General features: G+C 43.1%; 1 protein-coding gene across 1 annotated transcript in view; it reads right to left on the reverse strand.

The window, feature by feature from the left end:
• nrn1la (neuritin 1-like a) overlaps positions 1–24,051 on the reverse strand; it is a gene marked incomplete at both ends in the record, with an annotated part of 74,446 nt that overhangs the window by 49,448 nt on the left and 947 nt on the right. The gene's annotated exons all lie outside the window — the stretch shown is intronic.

Genomic DNA, 24,051 nt, shown 5'->3' on the forward strand with positions numbered 1-24,051 from the left:
ACAAGAGATCCTGTCATCTCGTCTTTGTCTCAAACATTGCGGTTACAAGCTTTAATTGATGGACTGATCATTTCATTCAACATCTGGCCTTGGCTCTCTTCCTTTTGAGCAGATGTCCAACTGGTATGCACTTGAGCAAGGCACTTAACCCAACAACCTTATTCCTGGGACCACTCTACCTCCTGAGCCACTGAAGCCCCAGGGAGTTTAACTACAAAACTGAGCTACAGTACATGTGACTTCTGTGGCTAACATAATCATAGCATCCACTTTACTGAGACACTGAGGAGTATAATCCATGCTTTCAAACAACTAATTTGCAATGCAGAATTTAAAACACTCAATTGGCATGCACCGATTGACTCTACCCCAAGAAAGCCATTTTGGTAAGGGGAGAATCAAATATTCTACAAAGTCACTGGGTGTAAAAACCAACACTTTAATTTAGAGGGATTTATTTTTATTATTATTCTCGCTTGCCAAAGCCAGAGATAATTGCCTTGGTTTGTAATTCACTGTGTTGAAGAGGCTTGGCTAACACCATTCAACGAGTATGCAAATTTGGCCAAGCTCTAAAAATAATCATTATAGTTTCTGTCAAAATGATGCACAGTGGACCCAAATGGACCCATGGGAGAATTGGATCCATTTTTACACCCTTGGAGTTGAAGTGAACACCACAAGTGTTGCCACTGTAAATTGCCTGCTTTATGCAGAAATGCCCACACAGCATTAGGAGGACTTGTGTACAGCAATATGCAAGAGAGCAGTGCAATATTTCCTCTAATGGGTCTTCAACAGGGGGCCCAGGGCCCCTAGGGGGTCCTCAGAGTTACTACAGGGGGTCCTCCAAATATTTGTGTGATAGAAACCTTTTTTCTCCTTTTTATATCAACCACTTGAACCCTAGCGTCCATATTCCGAGAACTTTAGCCAAAAATAGCAGATCTACAAGCTGACAACGCCGTTGTGAGCTTGTAGATCGGCTATTTTCGGAAAAGAGCTTTGGTGTAGAGGGGAAAAAGAGCAAACTAAGTACAGAGTGAAAGGTCAAGTTAATTAAGTATTGACGGTTCAAGTGGTTAAATATCTGAAATTGACATGAATCCAAAATATACTGAGGATAAACAATGAAACTATATGGAATCTCTGAAAAGGTTGTGGGGGTCCCTGCTGCATCTCTCTCTCAACTAAGGGGTCCTTGTCCTGAAAATGTTGAAGACACCTGCTCTAATGTATCAAACCATACTGGTGCACCTCACCTTCACGCCGTAAAATCCCTTGTTAATCAGACTGTTAATCTGTTGACTCAGTGTACAAATTCAACTAAATGGACGCATATACAATAGCCATAGATCACATCATGGTCATGTTTTACTGGTATTTCACAGTAAAACATGGTGAAATGATAATCTGGGAGCCAGAGTCACACCCGGAGGAGAAAGTTAAGTTCAAAGGTGCCATGCCACCCCAAAATAACATGATTTCACTAAGGTAAGTCCCTCTGTGGTGGCAATAAGCCCACTTCACATTTTGGGGTTGTAACACTTGAACCAGAGGTTGTACAATCAAAATGTATTTTACCCATGCTTCGTTGGATCATGTCACAACTCCCCACATATGCCACGCCCATTTTCACAAAAGGAGCACTTAAGCCATTAATTCATATAATTGGTCATCACTAAATGCCCATTATGTTTTGTTTACTCTGTCTGCTTGTGTCTCGTGAGGGCTATGGACAGCTCAGAAATCTGTCTAACAGCAGTATCATGGGGAATCCAAGATCATAGAAACTGCAGTCTTTCTCTTCATGGAAAGTTAGCATGCTTAAATAAAAGCCATTGCACTCACTCTAAAATAATGTAATTTTTACATTTTACATAAGACCTTTTTTTTCACTGGTAGGCAAGTTTCTGATCTGCCCACAGTCCGCCTCTGAGACGCAGACGAGTAGACAAAAACAGTAACATATTTGAGCATTAGTTTGAAGACAAGTTGAATCTGAATTGACATTTCGTTTCACTTCATTATTCAGTCTGAGGTCGCTCCCACCCAGGGCGATTGCTGGGATGGGCGTTGCCAAAGAGGCAGTCTTCTGCGATTGGTTCACCGTCTGACCAACACATGACGTAGTGTTGTTATGTGTGGCTGGCTAGTGGCTAGCCTGTTGCTTGCTAGTGCTACTTGCTAACCAAAGAAACAGGCAGAATAGGAGCACTACGAACTAGTAATCAAACACAACATAACATGCCTGCTACTGGTGTTTCAAAGCGAGATCGATACGATCGCATTTTACCGCATTTTACCACGACGCAATGCACGGTACGGTATGGCGGCGGCGCTGGTTTACTTGGAAACGCACATGAGTTCTGGGAAACCCCCACCCACGCTGATCACAAGACGCTGATTCATGCCGCTGATTCACCGTACGGATTTTCGAACGAGGAAGGCCTCTTCAATGAGAGCGATTCTAGACCCCTGAATCGCCAAAACAAAAATTTAAAGGGGTGTGGCTAGCGATTCAGGGTCTGGAACTAGGCTAGCTCTTGGGAACACCCTGAACAGTTTTTGAATTTCTTCATTCAGTATTTAGATATTTGATAATTCATTTCCCCCTTCCAGGACCTTCCTATACAAACCCATTATAACTTCAAACTCTATTTTAACCATGATAGATTCAATGAAAACAACCGTCCTTTTTTTTTTATTGTTCTTTGCTCATTTACTTCCGCAGTGTTGGGCAGATTATATCAGGAGATCAAAGAGAGAGAGAGAGAGAGCACCATCACCTTATTAACAGTATAGTTACCACAGGTTTTCATTTAATACACTAGTATCTATTTACAGTACTGACATGTGACATGCCAATATGCCAATGCCAATAACAAATATGTATTGTAACTGAAAATAGCTAGATGAATCAATCAATAGAAAGATCGCATGGTATCAAACACTGCACACGTGCATATCTCCTTGTATGGGCCGTTCTGTCTGTGACGTCACTTACATGTGTATGAGCACAGATCTCCGTACATGGAGATCTGTGTACACACAAAGTGAAATGCTAATACACACAAAGTGAAATGTAGGAGCGGTTTGCACCGCTCGTAAATATATTAATGTAGATCAGAGCTGATATATTAGCCAATAATAGACCCCCCCCCCCCCCCCACACACACACCCCCAGTAAAATCACTGAAAACTCGAGGGAAAGCTTCCTTGGATCCTGACAGCTATAGTACAACCTATGACATTCCACAGAGTGACCCTTTCTAGTTTTTAACTGTGTTTTTGGACATAAGGCCTTTGGACTTGCTCTCAGAGGCATTGCAGTCTATTCATCAATATCACCCCCTCTCCATGGAGGATACAAAAAGTTAGATTTACAGTTAATCAATATTGAATCAATAGTCAACAGATGTCATTCCTCAATGTAAGTGACTAAATCACTATGCTGTAGTCGCTGGGTGTTTAGTACGCTTTGGTCCAGCCGAGCTTCCAACTGCAAAAGAAGCTCACGCTTCTCTACGATCCTAAACAATTAAATACATACAAATGATTAAAAACCCAGCAAGCACGGTCAGGACCTGGACCAATCAGTGACGTCTCGATTGGGGCCAGATCAAGTCAGACCATGACTAGTCAATGATCATCCCCATATGGGCTGTGATCTGGCCTAGTTCTGAACGGCACCGGAGTCACCGGAGGACGTTATCATAACGTCATCAGGACGTCATTTGGCTTGCAAGGAAGTCCCAGAGTGACTGACTGGTAAGTTATGCAGCGAACACAGCAGGGAGAGGATATAATGACAGTCTGAGGGAAAGCAGTTCAGAGGGGTTATAGAACGTGGCTCTCATTCAGTCTCTCATTATTCAGATGACAAGAGATGAGGATGATGCTTAGAGAAGACTGTACATACTGTAGTGTAGTATACCTTTATCATGGTCTTATTAAAAAAAGAAAAGGAAAGAAGTGCAAAGCTGTGCTTACATTGTGTGACTCCCACCCTCAGTCAAGATAAAGCAGGCAGCACAGCTGTAGTACGTTGAGAAACCAGATAACTTGGAGCAATAGGCTACATCAGGGGGTCTGGGACCCCTAGGGGATCCTCAGAGTTACTACAGGGGGTCCTCCAAATCTTTGTGACTTTTTTATATTAAGCACTTGTACCCTAGCGTCCATATTCTGAGAAGTTTAGCCAAAAATAGCAGATCTACAAGCTCACAACGCCTCGCGCTGCGAGGCGTTGTGAGCTTATAGATCGGCTATTTTGGCTACGAGAGGAGAATAAGAGCAGGGTAAGTACAGGGTGAAAGGTCAAGTTTATTAAGTACTGACAGTTCAAGTGGTTAAATATCTGAAAACACTAATTGACATGAATCCAAAACACACTGATGATTGTGCTGTCAATGAAACTAATGAAACTATATGGAATCTATGAACAGGTTGTGGGGGTCCCTGCTTCATCTCTCTCTCAACTAAGGGGTCCTTGGCCTGAACACGTTGAAGACCCCTGGGCTACATAGCTGCAGTCCCAGGTTGGCATAACCTGTTTCCTGTTCCAGTTCAAGACTGGTGGGCCAGGAGGACCGCTGACCTAGCGGTTCGGGCACTTGGGCTCCAATGCAAAGCCTGACAGTGTGTGGTGGTGCTCGAATCCCGATCCCGACGACCTTTACTGCGTGTCACTCCCCGTCTCTATCTCCCCATTTCCTGTCTATATACTGTAAAATATCAATAAAACCCCAAAAATATGTAAAGAAAAAAAAATGCTGCTGAGCCAATCAAACGAAGCGAACAGAACTACAGTCATGGACAGACCCATATAATTAAAGAAATTATATGTAACTTTAAGACTATTAAAAAATGTATATGTATGTACATTTTTAGCAGTCATTTCCCTTCATCGGTAACTATATTATTGTGTTGGGGTGTTTCCTTGCAGAAAGACACATCCCCTGGCTGTATTTCTGTTCTGTTCCACTCTTTATGTTGACATTAAATGTCAACAGAAACAGTGGAGGGACATTTTTGTCAGGGGGAGCTCAGCCAGAGCTCTTAATTGCTCCCTTTGAACTTCAAAGGGGTTGTGCACTAAGGTAATTGATTGGGCCATAAAAGTGTCAAGTCCTCGTTAGTGATCTCTTTAATCAATGAAAGCATCAAAGACAACTACCTGTTTGATGCCTGTCATAGAGGGGAGGGGAGGGGGGAATGTTTTTGTGTACACACAAGCTTGCATATTTTTCCTTTAAGAGAGAGGCCTGAACATTGCAGAATACTCAACCAGAGATACTGTATGCGAGTGTTTGTGTGTGTCGTGTCCGTGTGCGTGTGTGTGGAGTGCACGCGCACGCACATGTGTGTGTGTGTTGCATGTGCAGCAAGTATTCTCCACTGAACGATCCTCTGCAAAGTACACATTTCAGCCAACATCTGGCCATGGCTCACTTCCTTTTGAGCAGATGTCCAACTGGTATGCCCTTGAGCAAGACACTTAACCCAGCAACCTTATTCCTGGGGCACGAGACTGGCCGCTGTGATGCTGACAGCAGATGGGACCGATGGACGGTATACACTGACTCTCTGCAATGGAAATGAATCGCACCTCAGAGACCATCAATCTACATGGACTGCGACTGCTGATACTCTCACATACTATACAGTACAGTATATCGTCACTTCGGGCAGAGACCTTGTATCTCCAAGTTTCAAATTTGTACATTTTTTTGCAAAGTAAAGCCCTACTTCATCATACAAGGCCATCGCACAAACGTAGTGAGAACAGCTGATTGTAGATCGCCCGTTTTCACTAGTTTAAGTCATTTTAAAAATGATAAATACAAAACAAACGGTTTTGGACATACAAGGTTTCCACCCGACAACGACGATACGCATGGGCACATGCACACATGCGTGCACAGAAAGGATGCTACCTACGGTAGAGGTCGCTGGCCGCCAGCTGGTACATTTATTCAACTTAAGAACATGTTGAAGAGAACTCACAGCGGATTGATGATGAATGATTGATGTAGAAATACAGTATGGTTAGACCCGCTTATGAGAAGCAAACCGGGAATAGATGGAAAAAGAGAGGGAATAGACAATGTCAATAAGGAGAGAGAGAGAGAGAGAGAGAGTGGGAGAGATAGAGGAGACACTGGAGGACTGGTTTTCACTCAGACTATTTTTATGTAATACTTGTATAAAGTTGACTCAAAAGAGTCAAAAGAGAACCTTTTTACTATGTTTAATTTAGTTATACCAAAAAAAAAACATTGTCGTCCCTCCTGCCTTCATTAGTGGATATGAAATGCACCTCTATTTTAAGTAGGATGTCCTGAGATATCAGAGGAGAGGAACAGAGAAAGAGAGTGGGAGTTAAGATACACAAGCAGATGGACATAAAGAAAGGGAAGACAAACTGACAAAGAAAGAGAGATATGGGGCAGATGGAGGAAAAAACAGAAAAATAATGGGATTAAGACAGACAGAAGGAGCAACAGGACTATAGAGATTATTAGAGAATGAAATTTAGCTCAAGTGAGCTATAAAACAAGAGACTAAGAGCAAGTAAAAGTTAGTAGTCACTAGGGGTGTCTTAAAAAATTCGACGAATCGACGCATCGTTTTAAGCCAATTGTTTGAGTCGAGCCGTCAAAAATATATTATTTTTTATCACACCGGTGCGGTATGAGAGCGCTGGACTGTCATGTTCTTCCTATTTAGTCCATACTTCCTACTGCTTGCAACTAGACTTAAAAATAAAACCAGTTCACGTGACTTGAAAGTTGCCTTGATCATATAACAAGGTGCTCTTATTTTGAAGTTAACCGCTTTGAGAGGAAATACGTCGACTTGTTGTTATTCTACTTGTTAAAGCTGACCAAGAAGCAGCAGTGCGATGCGCTTTCACTTTCACTCACTGCCGCTGACTCGCTGAGTGTGGCTCTGTGGTGGTGGTCTAAGGCAGAGGACTGCGGTGGAGTAGAGGACTTCTTAAAAAGTTTTAGATTATGACAATTTGCTTGCATTGTGATGCAGCCGTGTACCGTTCTGCATCGACGCAGTGATGTTACATTATTGTTACCTTTAGCCTACTTTGGTTAGGGTTAGGGTTAGGAACGGGGCTAAATCGTTAGCATGCTAGCGCTTTAGCCCTGTTCCTTTAGCCTTGGAGAGGCATAAAATCATTACAACCCGGCAGTTTTCAAAGCAGAGAATCCACCAATCATAGTGGTTTACAACAGCTGTTGTACCGGTACTCTATCAATGCGTCGCGGTCGCGCCTCCTCTCCAGTCATTAAAGCACAACTTTTTTTATACGATTCGTCGACGCGTCGGATTAACCCCCGCGACTCGAGTCGACTTGATAAATCCTGAGTCGAAGACAGCCCTAGTAGTCACTGAGTGCATTTGGGGCAAAGAGAGAGATCTCACTATGCATAATAAGGAACTTCAGAGGTGCTAGCCAACATCTCCATCTGAGACACATTGTTAAACTTATGACCTCTCCCGACAAAACATAGCTCATTACAGCTTGGGGCGGCAGTGGCTCAGGGGTAGAATGGCCGGTAGAGCGGCAGGATGGGTTCCCAGTTCGATCCCTGTCTACCCCAGAGTGTCAGAGTGTCCTTGAGCAAGACTCTGAACCCCTAATTGCTCCCGATGTGCAGGTTGGTGGCTTGCATGGTTTCCTCTGCCATCGGTGTATGGATGTGTGTGTGAATGGGTGAATGTAATGCACAATCGATGTAAGATGCTTTGGATAAAGCATACAGTAAATGCACCATTTACAGCTAAGCATGATTAAAGCAGCCTTGCATGGTAACCTTGCGTTGAACGCGGCAAAAACAATCATACCATGTCCTAAACTCTAAAGTAAGCACATCATCAGCCCTCATTATCAGATGAGTCAGGTGGAAACCTATCTCCACGTTTCAAATTTGTACGTTCTTTTGCAAACTAAAGCCCTGCGTCACCATACAAGGCCGTTGCACAAAAGTAGTGAAAACAGCAGATCTACACGAGGCGTTGTGTGCTTGTAGATCTGCTGTTTTCATAGTTTGAATCATTTTTAAAATTATAAATGCAAAGTGAACTGTTTTGGATATACAAGGTTTCCACCCGACAATGACGATATGTTAGTTTAGCACTGATACTGGATGAAAACATTTTACCTAGGAGTTGAACCAAGAACTGTAGTGAATGACCCGTAATAAAGTTGTCAGACTAGGTTACAGGTTAATCTAGGTGTGACAGGTGTCTACTCTGTTCTACCCAAGAATAGCTGTTATATAATGAACATCCTCATCCTCATCACTATCATCCACCATTGCCAACATCATTATCATCATCATCATCTCTCTCCTCCAATAACGTCCCCCTTTCATCGCTTTCATCTTCCTCCTGCACCCTCATTCTGAAGTAGAACTAAATGAACCTTCCAAACCAATTGATCCGGTACACACTTGCAAGTTGCAACGCCACACCACACACGTGCACACTGCACTGCATACACACAGACGCACGCACGCACACGCACGCGCGCGCACGCACGCACGCGCACGCACACACGCGCACACACACACACACACACACACACACACACACACACACACACACACACACACACACACACACACACACACACACACACACACACACACACACACACACACACACACACACACACACACACACACACACACACACACACACACACACACACACACACACACACACAGCTACGGCTCTCCCCAGTGAAGAAGACAAAGTGGGGGGTATATTGCGGTGGACGTAGCCAGTGACCCTCTCGTTGAGTTAATGAGCTTTTATTGACTTCAGCACCTGGGGCTGCCGCTGTAACTTATCACTGTTAGCATCTTATGCTCCCTCACCACGAAACGATCAGAGGAGCGCACACACGTGTGACTGTGCGTGCATACACACGCACACGCGCACACACATACACGGAAAAATATACACACACATTCTCACACACACAGGGGCGTCAGTCACACCAAATTCTGGGCCCTGGGTACAAGGATTCACTGCGGGCCCCCCCACGAATGTTAACTATTGAAAAATAGCAGATATACCGAGTGCCGCGCTGCGAGCTTGTAGATCTGCTATTTTTGGGAAAATTGTGAAAATGTGTGCAAGAAACCTATGTTTCCATGTCAGTGGTGCTCAAACTTTTTCATGTCAAGGACCCCCAAGATGATATGTATTTGGCCACGGGCCCTCATCTCAAAATATTTAGTTCCAGGGACCCCCCCAGAAGCAACATTTTAGTTACAAATGTTCGCATAAAAAATACATATATATTCAAAGATTTGCACACATTTTCACAACTTTTCAAAAATAGCAGATCTACAAGCTCGCAGCGCGGCACTCGGTGCCGCGCTGTGAGCTTGTATATCTGCTATTTGTCAATAGCTAAAGTTACTAGGGCCCCCTCCACCTTGGGCCCTAGTAACTCAGTCCCACTTTCATCCCCCTTGTGACACACCTGCACACACGTACCCTGGTACTTTAAATTGTGTAGGTGCATTTGTGTGTTCATTTCTCTCTTCCCCCACAGAGATCAGCGTGATCTCCACGGGGACTCTGGAACAAACAGTGGGGAGGTCACGTTACTGTCCTGACCTACACCAAAAAACTAAACAAAAAACAGGAAAGAAATTCAGTGCCATCTCACTGGTTTTGGTAGAGCAGGTCACAAAACCAATCTAGATTATTGATTTACCGGACAAAATACAAGTAAAAAACGTATTCCTATCAAGTGAAAAAAAGCAATGCTTTGAACCAGGGGTGTTGCACCATCTGGGCCCTGGGGACAAGGATTCACTTTGGGCCCCCCTATGAATGTTCTTCATAGGGGGAAAGGGGTTTCAAGCCCCCCCCCCCCCCCCCCCCCACCTTGGGCCCTACTTAATTAAAGGATAGTTGGTCAGAAGATCAAAAACAGGAAAAATGTACTGTTTTCCAGTTGGTTTCACTGAAGGGAGAAGTGGCTCTGACCATTCATTGACCGTTCATCTCTGAGTGTATAGTGTACAGTAAGTCTAATTGACAGTGTGTGCGTGTGCGTGTGCGTGTGTGTGTGTGTGTGTGTGCGCGCGTGTATGCGTGCATGTGCACACGTGACTGTTCACACATGCACATTCATGAACAATATTGTGCGTGTACACAGTAAACATTTAGGCTACCGTGTAGTGTGTGCGTTACTAATGTAATCATCATAGATGATTATTTACACAAGAGAAACTTCTTTGATTTTCCTAATGAGTAACATCCATCTTAGTAGTCTGTTTGGCAACACCACTGTCTGTTAAGAACAGCGATTCCAAGAATTCCGTTCCAAACACAATCAGAGAAGTACTGCTCCAGAGCAAATGCTGCAGGGTCCGAGCACAGAGATTTTGGAGAGCAACATTGATAGCAACATATTATGTCAAGTTGCAGAAACGCTGTATCGATAGACCGTGTTCCTGAGCGTTCCCCTGTGGAGAGCGCCGCCGCCATTTCTGCGGTGTGAACCGCAGCCAGTGGTGAAGTAGAAGTCAAATTATAAAAAATTGGAAATACTCAAGTAAAGGAGAAATACTCAGAATTGTACTTAAAGGAGTAGTTCACCCCCAAAATGACTTTTTTTTCCTATTGATTACGATTAGTCACGCCATGGAGACTAGAGTTCAATAATATTTTTAGTTTTTTGTCGCATTCCTAAGACAAAAATGTGATAATAAATGTACCCCCATTCGTTCCGGATGGGGACCCGTTTCGAAACGGGTCCCCATCCAGAATCAATGGGGGTAAATTTACTCGAATCAAATTTTTGTCTTAGGAATGTGACAAAAAACTAAAAATATTATTGAACTCTAGTCTCCATGGCGTGACTAATCAATAGAAAAAAAGTCATTTTGGGGGTGAACTACTCCTTTTTTTATCAGTCTAACCATTGATTTTATAGCGAATGCTATATAATTTTTACCCCTAGAACTGATAGTTTTAAAGTTGGTTTAGAAAGTCGGAAACACACCTCGGACAGCTTTTTTTGGGGCAGTTTCAAAAGATAATGATATGGATAATCGACTCCGCCCCTCCCCCCATATTAGCCCAATCAAATTAATTTATTTCAGTTACTGTACAGTAACTACAATAAATTAATTTGATTGGGTCATTTAACATGGGGGTACATGACATCATTAAAAAAATTGGCTAATTTGATAGCCTTAATTAGCTGTTTTGGCCATGTCACTCCACCTTTAAGTAAATGTAGGCTACACGTTACTTTACACACTGTTTATACCGCAGAAATATAGGATGTCGCTCAGGAAATCGGTCTATAAAAGCACAAAATCACTGTTAGTGTGTGTGTGTGTGTGTGTGTGTGTGTCGATGTGATCCCCATGTGAGGGTGCATGTGTACAAGTGTGTGCACGAGTGTCTGTACGCATGTCAGTGTGTGTGGGTGTGTGTGTGTGTGTGTGTGTGTGTGTGATCAGCTAGCCGTGAGCTCCACAGTGTGACGTATACATTTGTCTCCCTCAACAACCTCGGTGGGTTTTTCCCTGTGGCTTGAGTTTACTTTTTCCTTGAATGTGTCTGCTGCTGGTCGATGGTAGACACTGAGCCTTAAAGCCTCAGATCCTTCCTTATACCCAGGAACCTGGCACAATGGCTGCCTGTCCAACTGAACTTCACTTCACTTCAACCTCACTTTACCCCTTCCCGTCAGTGATTATTCCTACCGTAGGAGACGGTGTCACATAAATTAGAAGGCGCGTCTTGTGATTGGCTGGAGCGGAGGTCTGGAGCGTTCGGCTGTGGTCACTTGGACCGCGCGGGTGTGAATGTTAACCTCTATGCCTAAACCTAACCCAAACCCTAACCCTAACCTCAGTAAAGCTATGCCTAACTCTAAGCCTAACCTTAACCTTAACCTCAGTAAAACTATGTCTAAACCTAACCCTAACCTCAGTAACCCTGACGCTGGTGAGTAGCCGACGCGCGTGAACGGAAAATAAGCACTCCTTCATCCACCGTCTCCTACGTTTGGAATAATTGCTTCCCGTCACAGACATCTGTCCTCCTGTCTGTCTCAATTTTGTTGATCACATTAGACAGAAATGCCATGAGGACCTCGTCAGTGATCCATGGCTGTCTGTCCGGTTCTGTCAGTAGGTACAATAAGGAAGGTATGTTCATTGACGAATAAAAGTTGTTTTTTAATTCTTTATAATAGTCTCATTTTTCCTTATATATCCTTCTGTAATATGATATGGGCTAGCACTCATTCTTCACATCTTCAAAATATTATTTTACTTCAAAAAAGATTTGTTAGACTGGCAACTTCCTCTGATCGATTTGAACCATCTGCTCCTCTCTTCAAGAAACTAAACATTCTTGGACAATCTAACAAATGGTTTTAATAGTTTCTTTTCATTCAATTCTGATATTCATTCATATGTCCTACGGCAAGCATAAGACCTTCATGTACTGAGTGCATGTACTTCCCTCAGGCAGTTTGCAAAGATATAGAGGAGCTAATTTATGGAATGCCGCCGATCCAAGGCAAAAAGAATCTTCATTAACGGTCTTTAAAGCCAACTACAAAACATGCTCATATCATAGAACGCATTATTGTATAACGTTTTATTTTTATTTTGTATACCATTACTTATGTCTGATTTTATAAATTAGGGGAAGTTCTTCATAAGCATATAGGCTTCTTAACTTCTCCTGCACAATATGTCATAATCATTTAATGTTTTCTTGTATTTCAACTATGTGCTAATAAATAAAATAAATACAAAAGAAAAAGCTCTATATTCTGACAATATTCACTGCTATACAGGTACAGTGATTCATCAGGAGAGAGTACCCATTTGTCAGCTTCAATTTCATTTTGTCTGATCACTTATTTGTGTAATCACTTTCAATTTCGGTTTTATATGTTGTATCCTGAATGAGCTGAGTTTTCCCTCCTGATTGGATAAAATTGGTCCTAAAGATTCATTTTGAGCTGGAGAGACAGGGAGACCCCTGATACTGAGCAAACACTCTATAGCAGGGGTAGGCAACCTTTATTATCCAAGAATTAATAAAAGATCTGTCAGGAGCCGCAAAATTATGTTTGCTTCTTTGTGCTTTTTCTGGAAAGCACATTATTACTTTTTATTTTTAATTATTGTTTGGTAATTTCTCAAAGCAGATAAGTATATCAGTAAGGCCAGCAGCGTTGGTGGTGAACGCAAAGAGATACTGTATATCCAAGCATTAATACATTCTTTATTTTCCTTCAATAATGTATTTCTTATTATCTGGTGTATAGGCGACACTTTTGTTCCCTTTACAATAGGAGAATGTAAGAAAAAACTTTTTTTAAATATACAAAAGATCCACATGCAGCTCTATATCAGAAGGTTGCCTACCCCTGCTCTATACAATGACTATCAGACTATAAAGCTATTTAAAAACGTATTTTAACAAGACATATCCCTTAACTGCACCTTTGCACCTAATACCTTAATTTGTTGCACAACCAAAGATTGTTGATTTAATACAGTACAATATGTGACATATCGTGTCATGGTTTTGAAATTAAGTTATTTTCATAAGAAAAGCATTATCAATTCAACTCTTTTAGTTTTTCCCCATTACTATACACTTTAATATTCTGTTATTTTGATTCTGACATGGTGTTAAATACATCAGTATCAGTAAGCCAAAGTGAAGTAACAAAAAAACAAATCTAAAGTAGCAGTGTTCACAATCTCCATATCTGATTGTATTTTGTAAAAAAGAAAAAATCTCTCTGCTCTCTGTCAGTGAGAAAGAAGCGTTTCTTTGTCCATCTGTTAGCAACTGAAGGTTTTGCTTATGTGTGTGTGTGTGTGTGTGTGTGTGTGTGTGTGTGTGTGCGCGCGCGCACGTGCGTACCTGGGGGTGTGCGTACGTGTAGGCAGAGGACATAAGAGATGAATAGGGAAATATATCGTCGTTGTTCGATGAAAACCTTGTATGTCCAAATCTGTTCGTTTTGCATTTATCATTTTAAAAATGATTTAAACTAGTGAAAAAACAGCCGATCTACAAGCGCACAACGCCTCACACCGCGAGGCGTTGTGTGCTTGTAGATCTGCTGTTTTCACTACTTTTGTGTGACGGACTTGTGTGATGAAGCGGGGCTTTACTTTACGAAAGAACTTACAAATTTGAAACTTGGAGATACGAGGTTTCTGCCCGACAACGACGATATTATAGTTCCAATGTTCAAGGTCAAGGACACTTTGACCAACCATACAGTACTTCTCACTATAGGAACCTTCCCCTCTTAAGCTTCCCCTTTCACTATCTTGCCATGTCTCTTTCTCTCTCTCACACACACACACACACACACACACACACACACACACACACACACACACACACACACACACACACACACACACACACACACACACACACACACACACACACACACACACACACACACACACACACACACACACACACACACACACACACACACACACACACACTCTCATGTGTGAACAAACAGACACGCTCAGATTAAAGCCAGCACACACAGTGAGAATCAGAGTTGAATTCAATTAGAGTCATTACATTAGTATAGAGGGCAGCCCTCTTCCTCCCTCAGTCATTGATTCATCTATGTGTGCCCGCACGCGCGTGTGTGTGTGTGTGTGCGCGCCTGCCTGCATATCCGCGTGCATGTGTGCGTGCGTGCGTGTGTGTGTGTGTATGAATATTCATGGTCAGTGCAGTTTGGGGATAGGTAGTGCAGATGAATATCACGCTCCACTGGCACTTCACAACGTCAGTGTGTGTTTGGGGACCATATATACTGAGGCTACATCAACACTAATACGTTTTCATTTTTAAATTAATTTATAAAACACAAACAATCTCTGTCCACACGGGCACGGTTCAGTAATTACTTCCATCCATATTACACGCCTGGAAACGCAGATCACATCTTACATTTGATAACAACGGCCATGAAGCAGTACTTGTTGTCACACAACGTTGCACTTCAAAACCGTTTTACCTTTTCTGTTGATGTAGTCTGTGGATTTAGTTGTTTTACTTCTATGTGTGTGCATTCAAATGCGTCCAAGGCAAGCATTGTCACATACCATGTGTTTGGTAGATGTCGACTACAAGATCCGTCACTTTGGGATATGTACTCTGTGTTTAGGCACAGCATTGGCTTTACAGACTTGTCATGATGACTGAAACAACTTATCAGGGTAGTACAAATGCAGTTGCAGATAATGCCATGACATGGGAATTGTCAATAGCTTTCCTCCTGCACATAAAGTACTGTATTGCAGTAGTAGTATAGCGTTATAAAACGCAGAATTTAACTGCACGGCAGCTGCAAGTACATGAGGGAAGGATGTCGGGACTGAGAAGTTCTAATCAAGAAGTGAATGTTCATGACTACATCATCATCTTCAAAACTCTATTCCTGCCTGTCGAGACAAAAATGCAACACTGGATTTTTCAAACAGAACGGGGTCAGTGGTGTTGTGAAAAGTATGCGTATTAGGGGTTTGAAATGCCAGGGTAGTGTGGATGGATGATGGGTGTACTGTAAACATAGCAAAGCTTAAAAGTGATTTCAAAACAAAAACGTATTAGTGGATGTAGTCGCACATACACACACGGCACTCGCACATGCTACGTACATGAGTGAACATACATCAAGGCACACACTTTGAAGGAATTCAGAGTATGTTCACACATGCAATTACACTCACACACACGCACGAACGCACACACACAGCAAGACATAATATAGGACAGCACAGTATAGATATGGCCCAAATATGTATTATAGGCCTACATAAAACACACTTACACATACATGCAACCCGAACTATTGTGATGCAGTTAGACACATGCACAAGAGCCTTTACTGCACACATTGTGAACAATGTAATACAGTTCAGAAACATGTTATTTTATGTACACACAAATGTATGCAGAGTACAAACACCCTTGTGCACTGCACACAGCTTTATTACAACCTAAAATATCCAATTTTCAGTTACAGTGTACAGCAGGGGTCTTCAACGATTTCAGGCCAAGGACCCCTTAGTTGAGAGAGAGATGTAGCAGGGCCCCCCACAACCTTATCAAATAGTTTCATTGTTTGACAGCACAATCATCAGTTTATTTTGGATTCATGTCAATTTGTGTTATCAGATATTTAACCACTTGAACCGTCAATACTTAATAAACTTGACCTTTCACTCTGTACTTATTTAATATGCTCTTCCCTCTACACCAAAGCTCTTTGCCAAAAATAGCCGATCTACAAGCTTACAACGCCTCGCAGCGGCTAGAAACGGCTAGAAGGGAAGTAGGACAGGTAAATCCCTCATTTATACCTAGTTGTACAAAGCTGTGCCGCACAAAAAGAATAGAGAATAGATCTGCAAGCTCAGAGTATAGTAGACGGAGTGTAAATTAGGCATGAAGTGAAAATAGAGAACTCAGACAAGAGGAGGAATAGTGGTGAAGGCATGGAGGGACTGAAGGGGCGAGGATGGTTGCAAGGGAGAACACCATGTTGGCAGTGCATATCAATCGTAAGGCTTGGTTTCTTTCCAATGCCTGCAAATTAGCAATTATAGGGCTAATCATTTCCTATTAATGTTTTTATTGTATAAGCCCTTTGGACTTTTCCTGCATCCTCCTCGCACTTTTCCTTTTTGGAGCGGTGAAGCACCTCCCTACAAACTAGTTTGTCTCCCTGTCCCCCTGTCCCGTAGAGTACAAATAGCTACAATACAGGCCTGGGTCACCAAGTGGCGCTGTTGAGCAGCCGAGACGCAGACACACTGTTTCATTAGTACAGTGCTTGGACGGTTTAAGAAACACACAATAAGATGTTAATTTCCTTTGTGCAGGCACATGCGTGAGTGTGTGTGTGTGTGTGTGTGTGTGTGTGTGTGTGTGTGTGTGTGTCATCTTGGTGGTGAATGATGTCATTTCCAATTAGTCATGAGAGTATCATATATGGATGGATGGCAGACTTCTCATGGGACTGTGCAAGGCAGGGGCGTCCTTTTCCCTGAGTCAAGCCTATAGGCTGACCGCATACCTCCTGGCTCCAGTTTAGGCATTTAGCAAAAGCTCCCAATCCAAAGCGACCCACAACAAGCAAAGCAATACATACATCAACCCAATAAGCAATACAACAATCAATGAGATTAGTCATGAGAGTAGCGTTCATCTTATGGATGTTTCATTAGTACAACGGTGCGTGGCCGGAGTTATCTTTCATTAGTACAACTGTGCACGGGCGGATTTTTAAACTATAACAACAGGAACAGATTGAGAAGACCACTGTTGTGCAGCCTAGACACACTCACGCACACACACAGGGTACAGCTTCACTGCTCCACTTCGAACTGAGGTTTGATTTTTATATTTTATTTACAGTTTTTTGTATTTTTGTCTCCGCCAGGAGAGTATGTTTTCGCCCCTGTCCGTCCGTGTGTCTGTGTGTCCGTCTGTGTGTGTGTCCGTCCCATTAGTTTGTTACCAGCTAATCTCCGCTGGCCCGGTCATGCACCAGCTTCGACTGCTCTCTTCGCATTCAATCGGACTTTTTCACCATTTCTCAGACGTTTGAATGCAGAGAGTATCCACAGGGTATCCACGGAGTATCCACGGGGTATCCTGTTTCCGTGCACTTTGATGTACGCATGCGCCGATATCTGTCGCCTTGAATATTATATTCCCCTCACGGGAATCGAACCCAAGCCGTGGGTTTGTTGCATCCGTGCTCTACTGACTGAGCTAATGAACGGATGTGACTCCTTTTTTGTGCATTTATCTTTGACGTGGATAGTGGGGTAGACGTGCAGTGGGGTAGACGTGGATAGTGAGGGACTGAATATTTACTATTCTGTCCATAACGGCACATATCACGGTAACGCGGCTGAGTGGGATTGGTCGCCGTTCCCACCGCTTGTCGCGGCAACTCGGCTCGCTAGCGCTCGCCTCGGTGGCGACTCACGGGGGTCATCGGCGCCCAATACCGCGCCGCTCCGTCGGGGTCTGTGGCGTGGAGCATTACACCGGGGAACAGAGAATCCATGGCCTCTAGTTCGAAGCTGGAATTCAGCTCAGGTTTTATTATTGTGTACCTCTGAGGTTGACCACTAGATGTCGACATTTCACTACTAATCAAGCCACTGAGGGAGAGGAGGAAAATATACCAGCAGTCCTCCAGGGCCTGAACATCGACGATGGACCCTTCACAATCAGCGCTGCGACCTAGACAACCTCATCCTAGACTTTTGCAACAATGCTCTACAGCACAACAAGCAACCTGAAATATGGTCTCTGTCTAACATCATCCCGGTGCCTAAAGCTGGGGACCTCTCAAAGCCAGACAACTACAGAGGCATCAGCCTGACATGTATCACTGCTAAGGTCTTCAACCGAATGATACTGAACAGGATACGGCATGCCATCGACCCTCACCTGAGAGAGAACCAAAATGGTTTTCGAGAGGAGAGAACAACCGTAGCACAGATCCTGGCATTAAGGAGATTAATAGAGGAGGTGAAAAAGGACAACCTAGCAGCTGTACTGTGCTTCATTGACTTCAAAAAGGCTTTTGATTCTATCCACAGAAGCAAGATGGTGAAGATCCTTGAGGCCTACAATGTCCCTCCCAACATTCTCCGGGCTATCGAGACCATGTACGCAAGAACAAGGGCCAAAGTGGTGACCCCAGATGGCAGCAGTGAGGTGTTTGACATCCGAGCTGGTGTAATGCAAAGAGACACCCTAGCCCCCTACCTCTTCATCATAGTTCTAGATTATGCGCTCAGGAAAGCCATAGGTGGACGAGAACAAGAGCTTGGCTTCACGCTAACACCAAGGAGGTCAAGGCGGCATCCCGCAGTAGTTCTGACAGACCTGGACTATGCGGACGACATCAGCCTGCTCTCCGACAGCATGGAACAAGCACAAGAACTCCTGAACAGGGTGGAGATAGAGTGTGCCAAAGTTGGTCTCAGGCTAAATGCTAAGAAAACTGAGGTTATCACCTATAACCTACCTGATCACTCACCTCTGACAACAACAGAAGGAGCTGTGTTGAAGGAAGTCAAGGACTTCAAGTACCTGGGCGCATGGGTCGACTCAACTGAGAAAGACCTTAAAGTAAGGAAGGCACTCGCTTGGAGGGCCCTGAACGGCATGAACAGTGTATGGAACTCTAGCCTCTCCCGCCAAATCAAACTTAGCTTCTTCTTTGCAACAGTGGAGTCTGTTCTCCTCTATGGCAGTGAATGCTGGACCCTGAAGCCAACCCTGCAGAAGTCTCTAGATGGGTGCTACACTAGAATGTTGCGTGCAGTACTCAACATCAACAGGAGTGCACATGTTACCAACAGGAGCCTGTATGAGGGAATACCAAGGGTAAGCGAGAAAATTGCCACCAGAAGAATGAGACTAGCAGGACACTGCCAAAGACACCAGGAGCTTCCAGCCAGCAAATTGGTACTGTGGGAGCCAACACATGGGCACCGGTCGCGAGGACGTCCCACAAAAACATACGTGGACGTACTCAAGGAAGACGTAGGGACACAGAACACCAATGAGCTGGCCAGATGTATGGAGAACCGAGATGACTGGAAACAACGATGGAGGGCTCGTCTGAGGACGACCTAGAGAGAGTTTCATTGTTTTTTTCTCAACCATCCACTGTGAGATACCGGGATACCCAGTATCCGGTATCTACGGATACCTCTGCATTGAAGCGTCTGAAAACACATGAGAATTTCGCATTAAGTGCGTTGATATCATTCGAAACAGGTGGGTCATGACCAAACTGTGCTCACACACTCCCTGGATGCCAATTCAGAACCTCTGCCCCACATTTCTCACATGGCCCTGTTCTAGTGCCACCATGAGGCTGATGTTTGCAAAACACATTTCTGTACATTACTCCTACAGATTCTGTCCACAAATCATACGAATCCGCAGACAGTATCTCTACAGTCATGTGATCAACATGGATCATATTCCATCCTAATTGGCTAAAATTGGCTTTTACAGTTTGCAGGATTGCTCCGTTTTGAACAAAATGCCTCAAATCATGAACACAGTGTGAAATCTTGGTCAAATTGGGCATGCATGTTCCCACTAGGCAGAGGAAGAAATGCCAATTAACATTTCTCGAATCAGCCTCATGTTGGCGCTATAACAGGCCAATTTGTGTTTTACCTCCACCGATCAATGGAAAACTTGCGCACTCCATAGAGGCAAAGGAAAAACCTTTGCCCTGCATTTTTCACATTTGCCTTTTATAGCGGCACCAGGAGGCCAACTTATGTAAAACACATTCTTTGCTATTATCCGATTTTCTCCAACAATGCGAATCATACACAGTATCTCTATAGTCATGTGATCAAGACCGATCTATCTGATATTTCATATTCGATTCTAATTGGCCAATATTGATTGATTGATTGATTGATTGATTGATTGAAGACTTTATTAGAAGTTTGCATAGGAAAAGTTTCATGACGGTACAGTTCACTGGTACAAGGTCTACTAAAAGGAGATCCATGAAAAGACTAAGCTTATTTCCACAGGAAACCATTAAAGTATCTCATATAACATTGAATGACAGACGAATAGAACACAGTACTATGCAGTAGATATGTAAAGAAAAGAAAATGAGAGAACAAAAAAAAAGAAAACAGTAAGTCTAAACAAACAGTAAGTATATACAAAGAAAGGGCAGGGGAGGGTAGGGTTGGGGTAGGTTAGTTTTTTTTTTTTACCAGTTGCGAACGGCTGCTGCCTGTAAGTGGTTTTTCAGGGCAATTTTAAAGGATGCTAGTGATCCACACTCCTTTATGGCCTTCGGTAAGGCTTTCCACATTTTGGTGTTATAGCAGAAAAAAAGAGTTTGACCCTTTGTTGGTTTTGACTCTGGGTTGAAAGTGATCTGTGGCGCTGCCTCTGGTGTTGTAATTATGGACATCCTTAATGTTTATAAAGTATTTTGACAGGTACTTGGGTATCATAGTGGTGTAGTGTATCGTGTACACCAGGCCAATTGCAAGTTGCTGTACTCTGTCATCTACTCTGAGCCACCCCACTCTTAACTGGTGAGTAGCGGTGAGGTGAGTCTGATAGGGAGGGTTAAGCAGGACCCTAATTAGTTTATTTTGGGCTGTTTGGAGTTTAGTTTTCAGGGCTTGTGGGGCGTCACGATACCATACGTGGACTCCGTAGTCAAAGAGGGGCTGGATTATTGCACCAGCTATGGTCTTCAGTGTGTTGAAATTGACCATTGGGGCGATCCTCTGTAGGAAATTAGTTTGTTGGTTGATTTTATTTATTACTTTAGAAGTCATCTTTTCACTGGAACGATTAGCTTCAAGGATACATCCTAAGTAAGAGATTTCGTTTTTTCGTGTTATGACCTTGTCACCCACTTTGATTGTGAAGTTATCGATATTGGCTTCCAAAGTTTGCAGGATTGCTCGGTTTTTGAACAAAATACCTCAAATCATGAAAGCAGCTTGCCATTGTCCACTAGGTCAAGGAACAAATGCCACGCGTTTCACATTGGCCCTTTTATAGCGCCACCAGCAGGTAGATTTTTGCTAAACAATGTTTTTGGAACACAGTGACTCAAATCATGCATGCAGCGTCCCGATTGCCGTGAAAGGCCTAAGAATGGCGAATAAGACATGCCACCCTTTTCACATTGGCCTATTATAGCGCCACCACGATGCCTGACCTGGCGGAGACCTGTGCTCGGAAGAGCAATGTTTCTAGTCTGTTACTGAAGAGCTGGCTAGATGGGGAGACCCGTTACTGAACAAACACTCTAGCAATGATTACTGAGAATAGAGATATTTAACACTTACTTTAGTAAAGGAATCACTTACTGCATCGACAGGATGTACATTGAAAGAAACAGAACAGAGGGATGGAGGACAAAAAAAGGACTAAGAATGAAAAATGGGAATGCACAGAATAGATACCTGTACTGCTAATACTATAACACATTATAATGTGTAAGGACCAGGAAATAACAGCAACATTGCAATGTCCAGAGTGTTAATTTCACTTTAGAGAACAGGTCAACATTCATTTTTATTCTGAGTAATAAATACCCTCGGATGAGGGTGTGGTCTTGCTAGAACCAGGCTCTTGATGAGATGACTTTTAAATGGGGGCTTAGAGGGAAAATGTGTGTGTGTGTGTGTGTGTGTGTGTGTGTGTGTGTGTGTGTGTGTGTGTGTGTGTGTGTGTGTGTGTGTGTGTGTGTGCGCGTGTGCGTGCGCGTGCACAGATACTGCATGATCTGTGAGGTAACAGTAATGAAGAGCTGCAAGCGAACAGAGGTGGAAGGGTATGGGAGCAGAAAGGGGGAGAGAGACAGAAAGAGAAGGGTGGTGGCAGAGGCAATTTTCCATGTGACTTTTAAACCTATTTTTAACGAGGAATTGTCTTCCACATATGCTTATGCTAGTGTGTGTGTGAGAGAGAGAGAGAGAGAGAGAGAGAGAGAGAGAGAGAGAGAGAGAGAGAGAGAGAGAGAGAGAGAGGAGTTAGACAATTAAAAGCCAAATATAATGGCTTTGCTTCAGCAGCAAACCACAGCCACAACACTGTCCACAGGATGGTTGGTGATTCAGCGAGGCTTTCACTCATGGGGAAACTCACTAAACCCGTTCTTTGCATTTATGGCTTTCTCAGTCAGTCAGGCCAATGAATAAAGCCCCTTATATCGACTTCATAATTAAACTTTGCTCTGATCTACAGCAACTTTCATGGGCTGAGCAAATGAACTAATGCAGTGCACCAGACAGTAAAACTGAACTGCAACACCGATGGAGAGATATAGGAGGCCATTGATTGCATGTGCCTGGCAATTTTCCTTCGCACCTTCTCCTGGACAAATAGTTTGGCAAGACAACAAGTCAAGTGTCAGAGAGAGACTGAGAAAGACAGACAGAAGAGTCACAGACATATTATTTTCAAGAATACTCCTGCAACAGCCACATCAGTGTCTCACAGATGCATCATTACTAATGATGCACTAATGATTCATAACTGGTCTGGTTGCCCAAGCAGACTACAGTAGCCTACTTGTCAGACTTTCTTCCATCTTTCCGGATAAACTTTTTTCCACACTACTCCTCCCACAGTTTTGGTCGCACGCTCTTGGGCCATGATGTCAAATAGACCGCATCATCGCGGCTCGTCTGCTTGCATTTTGCTAAGATATACGTTATATATAGTTTAATTTATTTTAATTTATTTGTGAACTAATTTTCTCCATTGACATGAATCAGAAAATGAAAAAGATTAACTTTTCCCAAATATGGATATGACTGACATATAGGGTGTGCCGGTGACGGAATTGTAGTCCTAGAGCGGCCATATTTTGGGTCAAACACAGGTGTTTCAATTGTTTGATTGGCATAGAACTACTACTACCCCAATCAGAACACCTGTGTAAGGCTGTGTTTAACCCAAAATACAATTGCACACCCTATATATGGGCATTCCAAGATATGGGCTTAATATTGATGACACCAGGGATCTCCATATATGGGCATAAAAGGGACAAGGGCGGAATTCATTTGCAAGTGTGACTCAAGCGGAAACCATTGATTGATTGAAGACTTTATTAGAAGTTTGCATAGGAAAAGGTACAGTTTCATGACGGTACAGTTCACTGGTACAAGGTCTACTAAAAGGAGATCCATGAAAAGACTAAGCTTATTTCCACAGGAAACCATTAAAGTATCTCATATAACATTGAATGACAGACGAATAGAACACTTGCATTTTCCCAGAAATGCCTCTTTCTAGTTTTAGTGTGAAGCCAAAGCAGCAGTTGAGAGAGAGTTCCCCTCGGTTCTGTCAGTGGACTCCCATCCCCTGGGGCTGTGCCTGTACTGCTGAAGGGGACAGGTGCGATTCATTCATGATTTATTTACGTCGGCATGTTTT

The sequence above is a fragment of the Nannobrachium achirus genome, assembly GCF_963921795.1.
Source record: "Nannobrachium achirus genome assembly, chromosome: 11".
NCBI classification, from domain to species: domain Eukaryota; kingdom Metazoa; phylum Chordata; class Actinopteri; order Myctophiformes; family Myctophidae; genus Nannobrachium; species Nannobrachium achirus.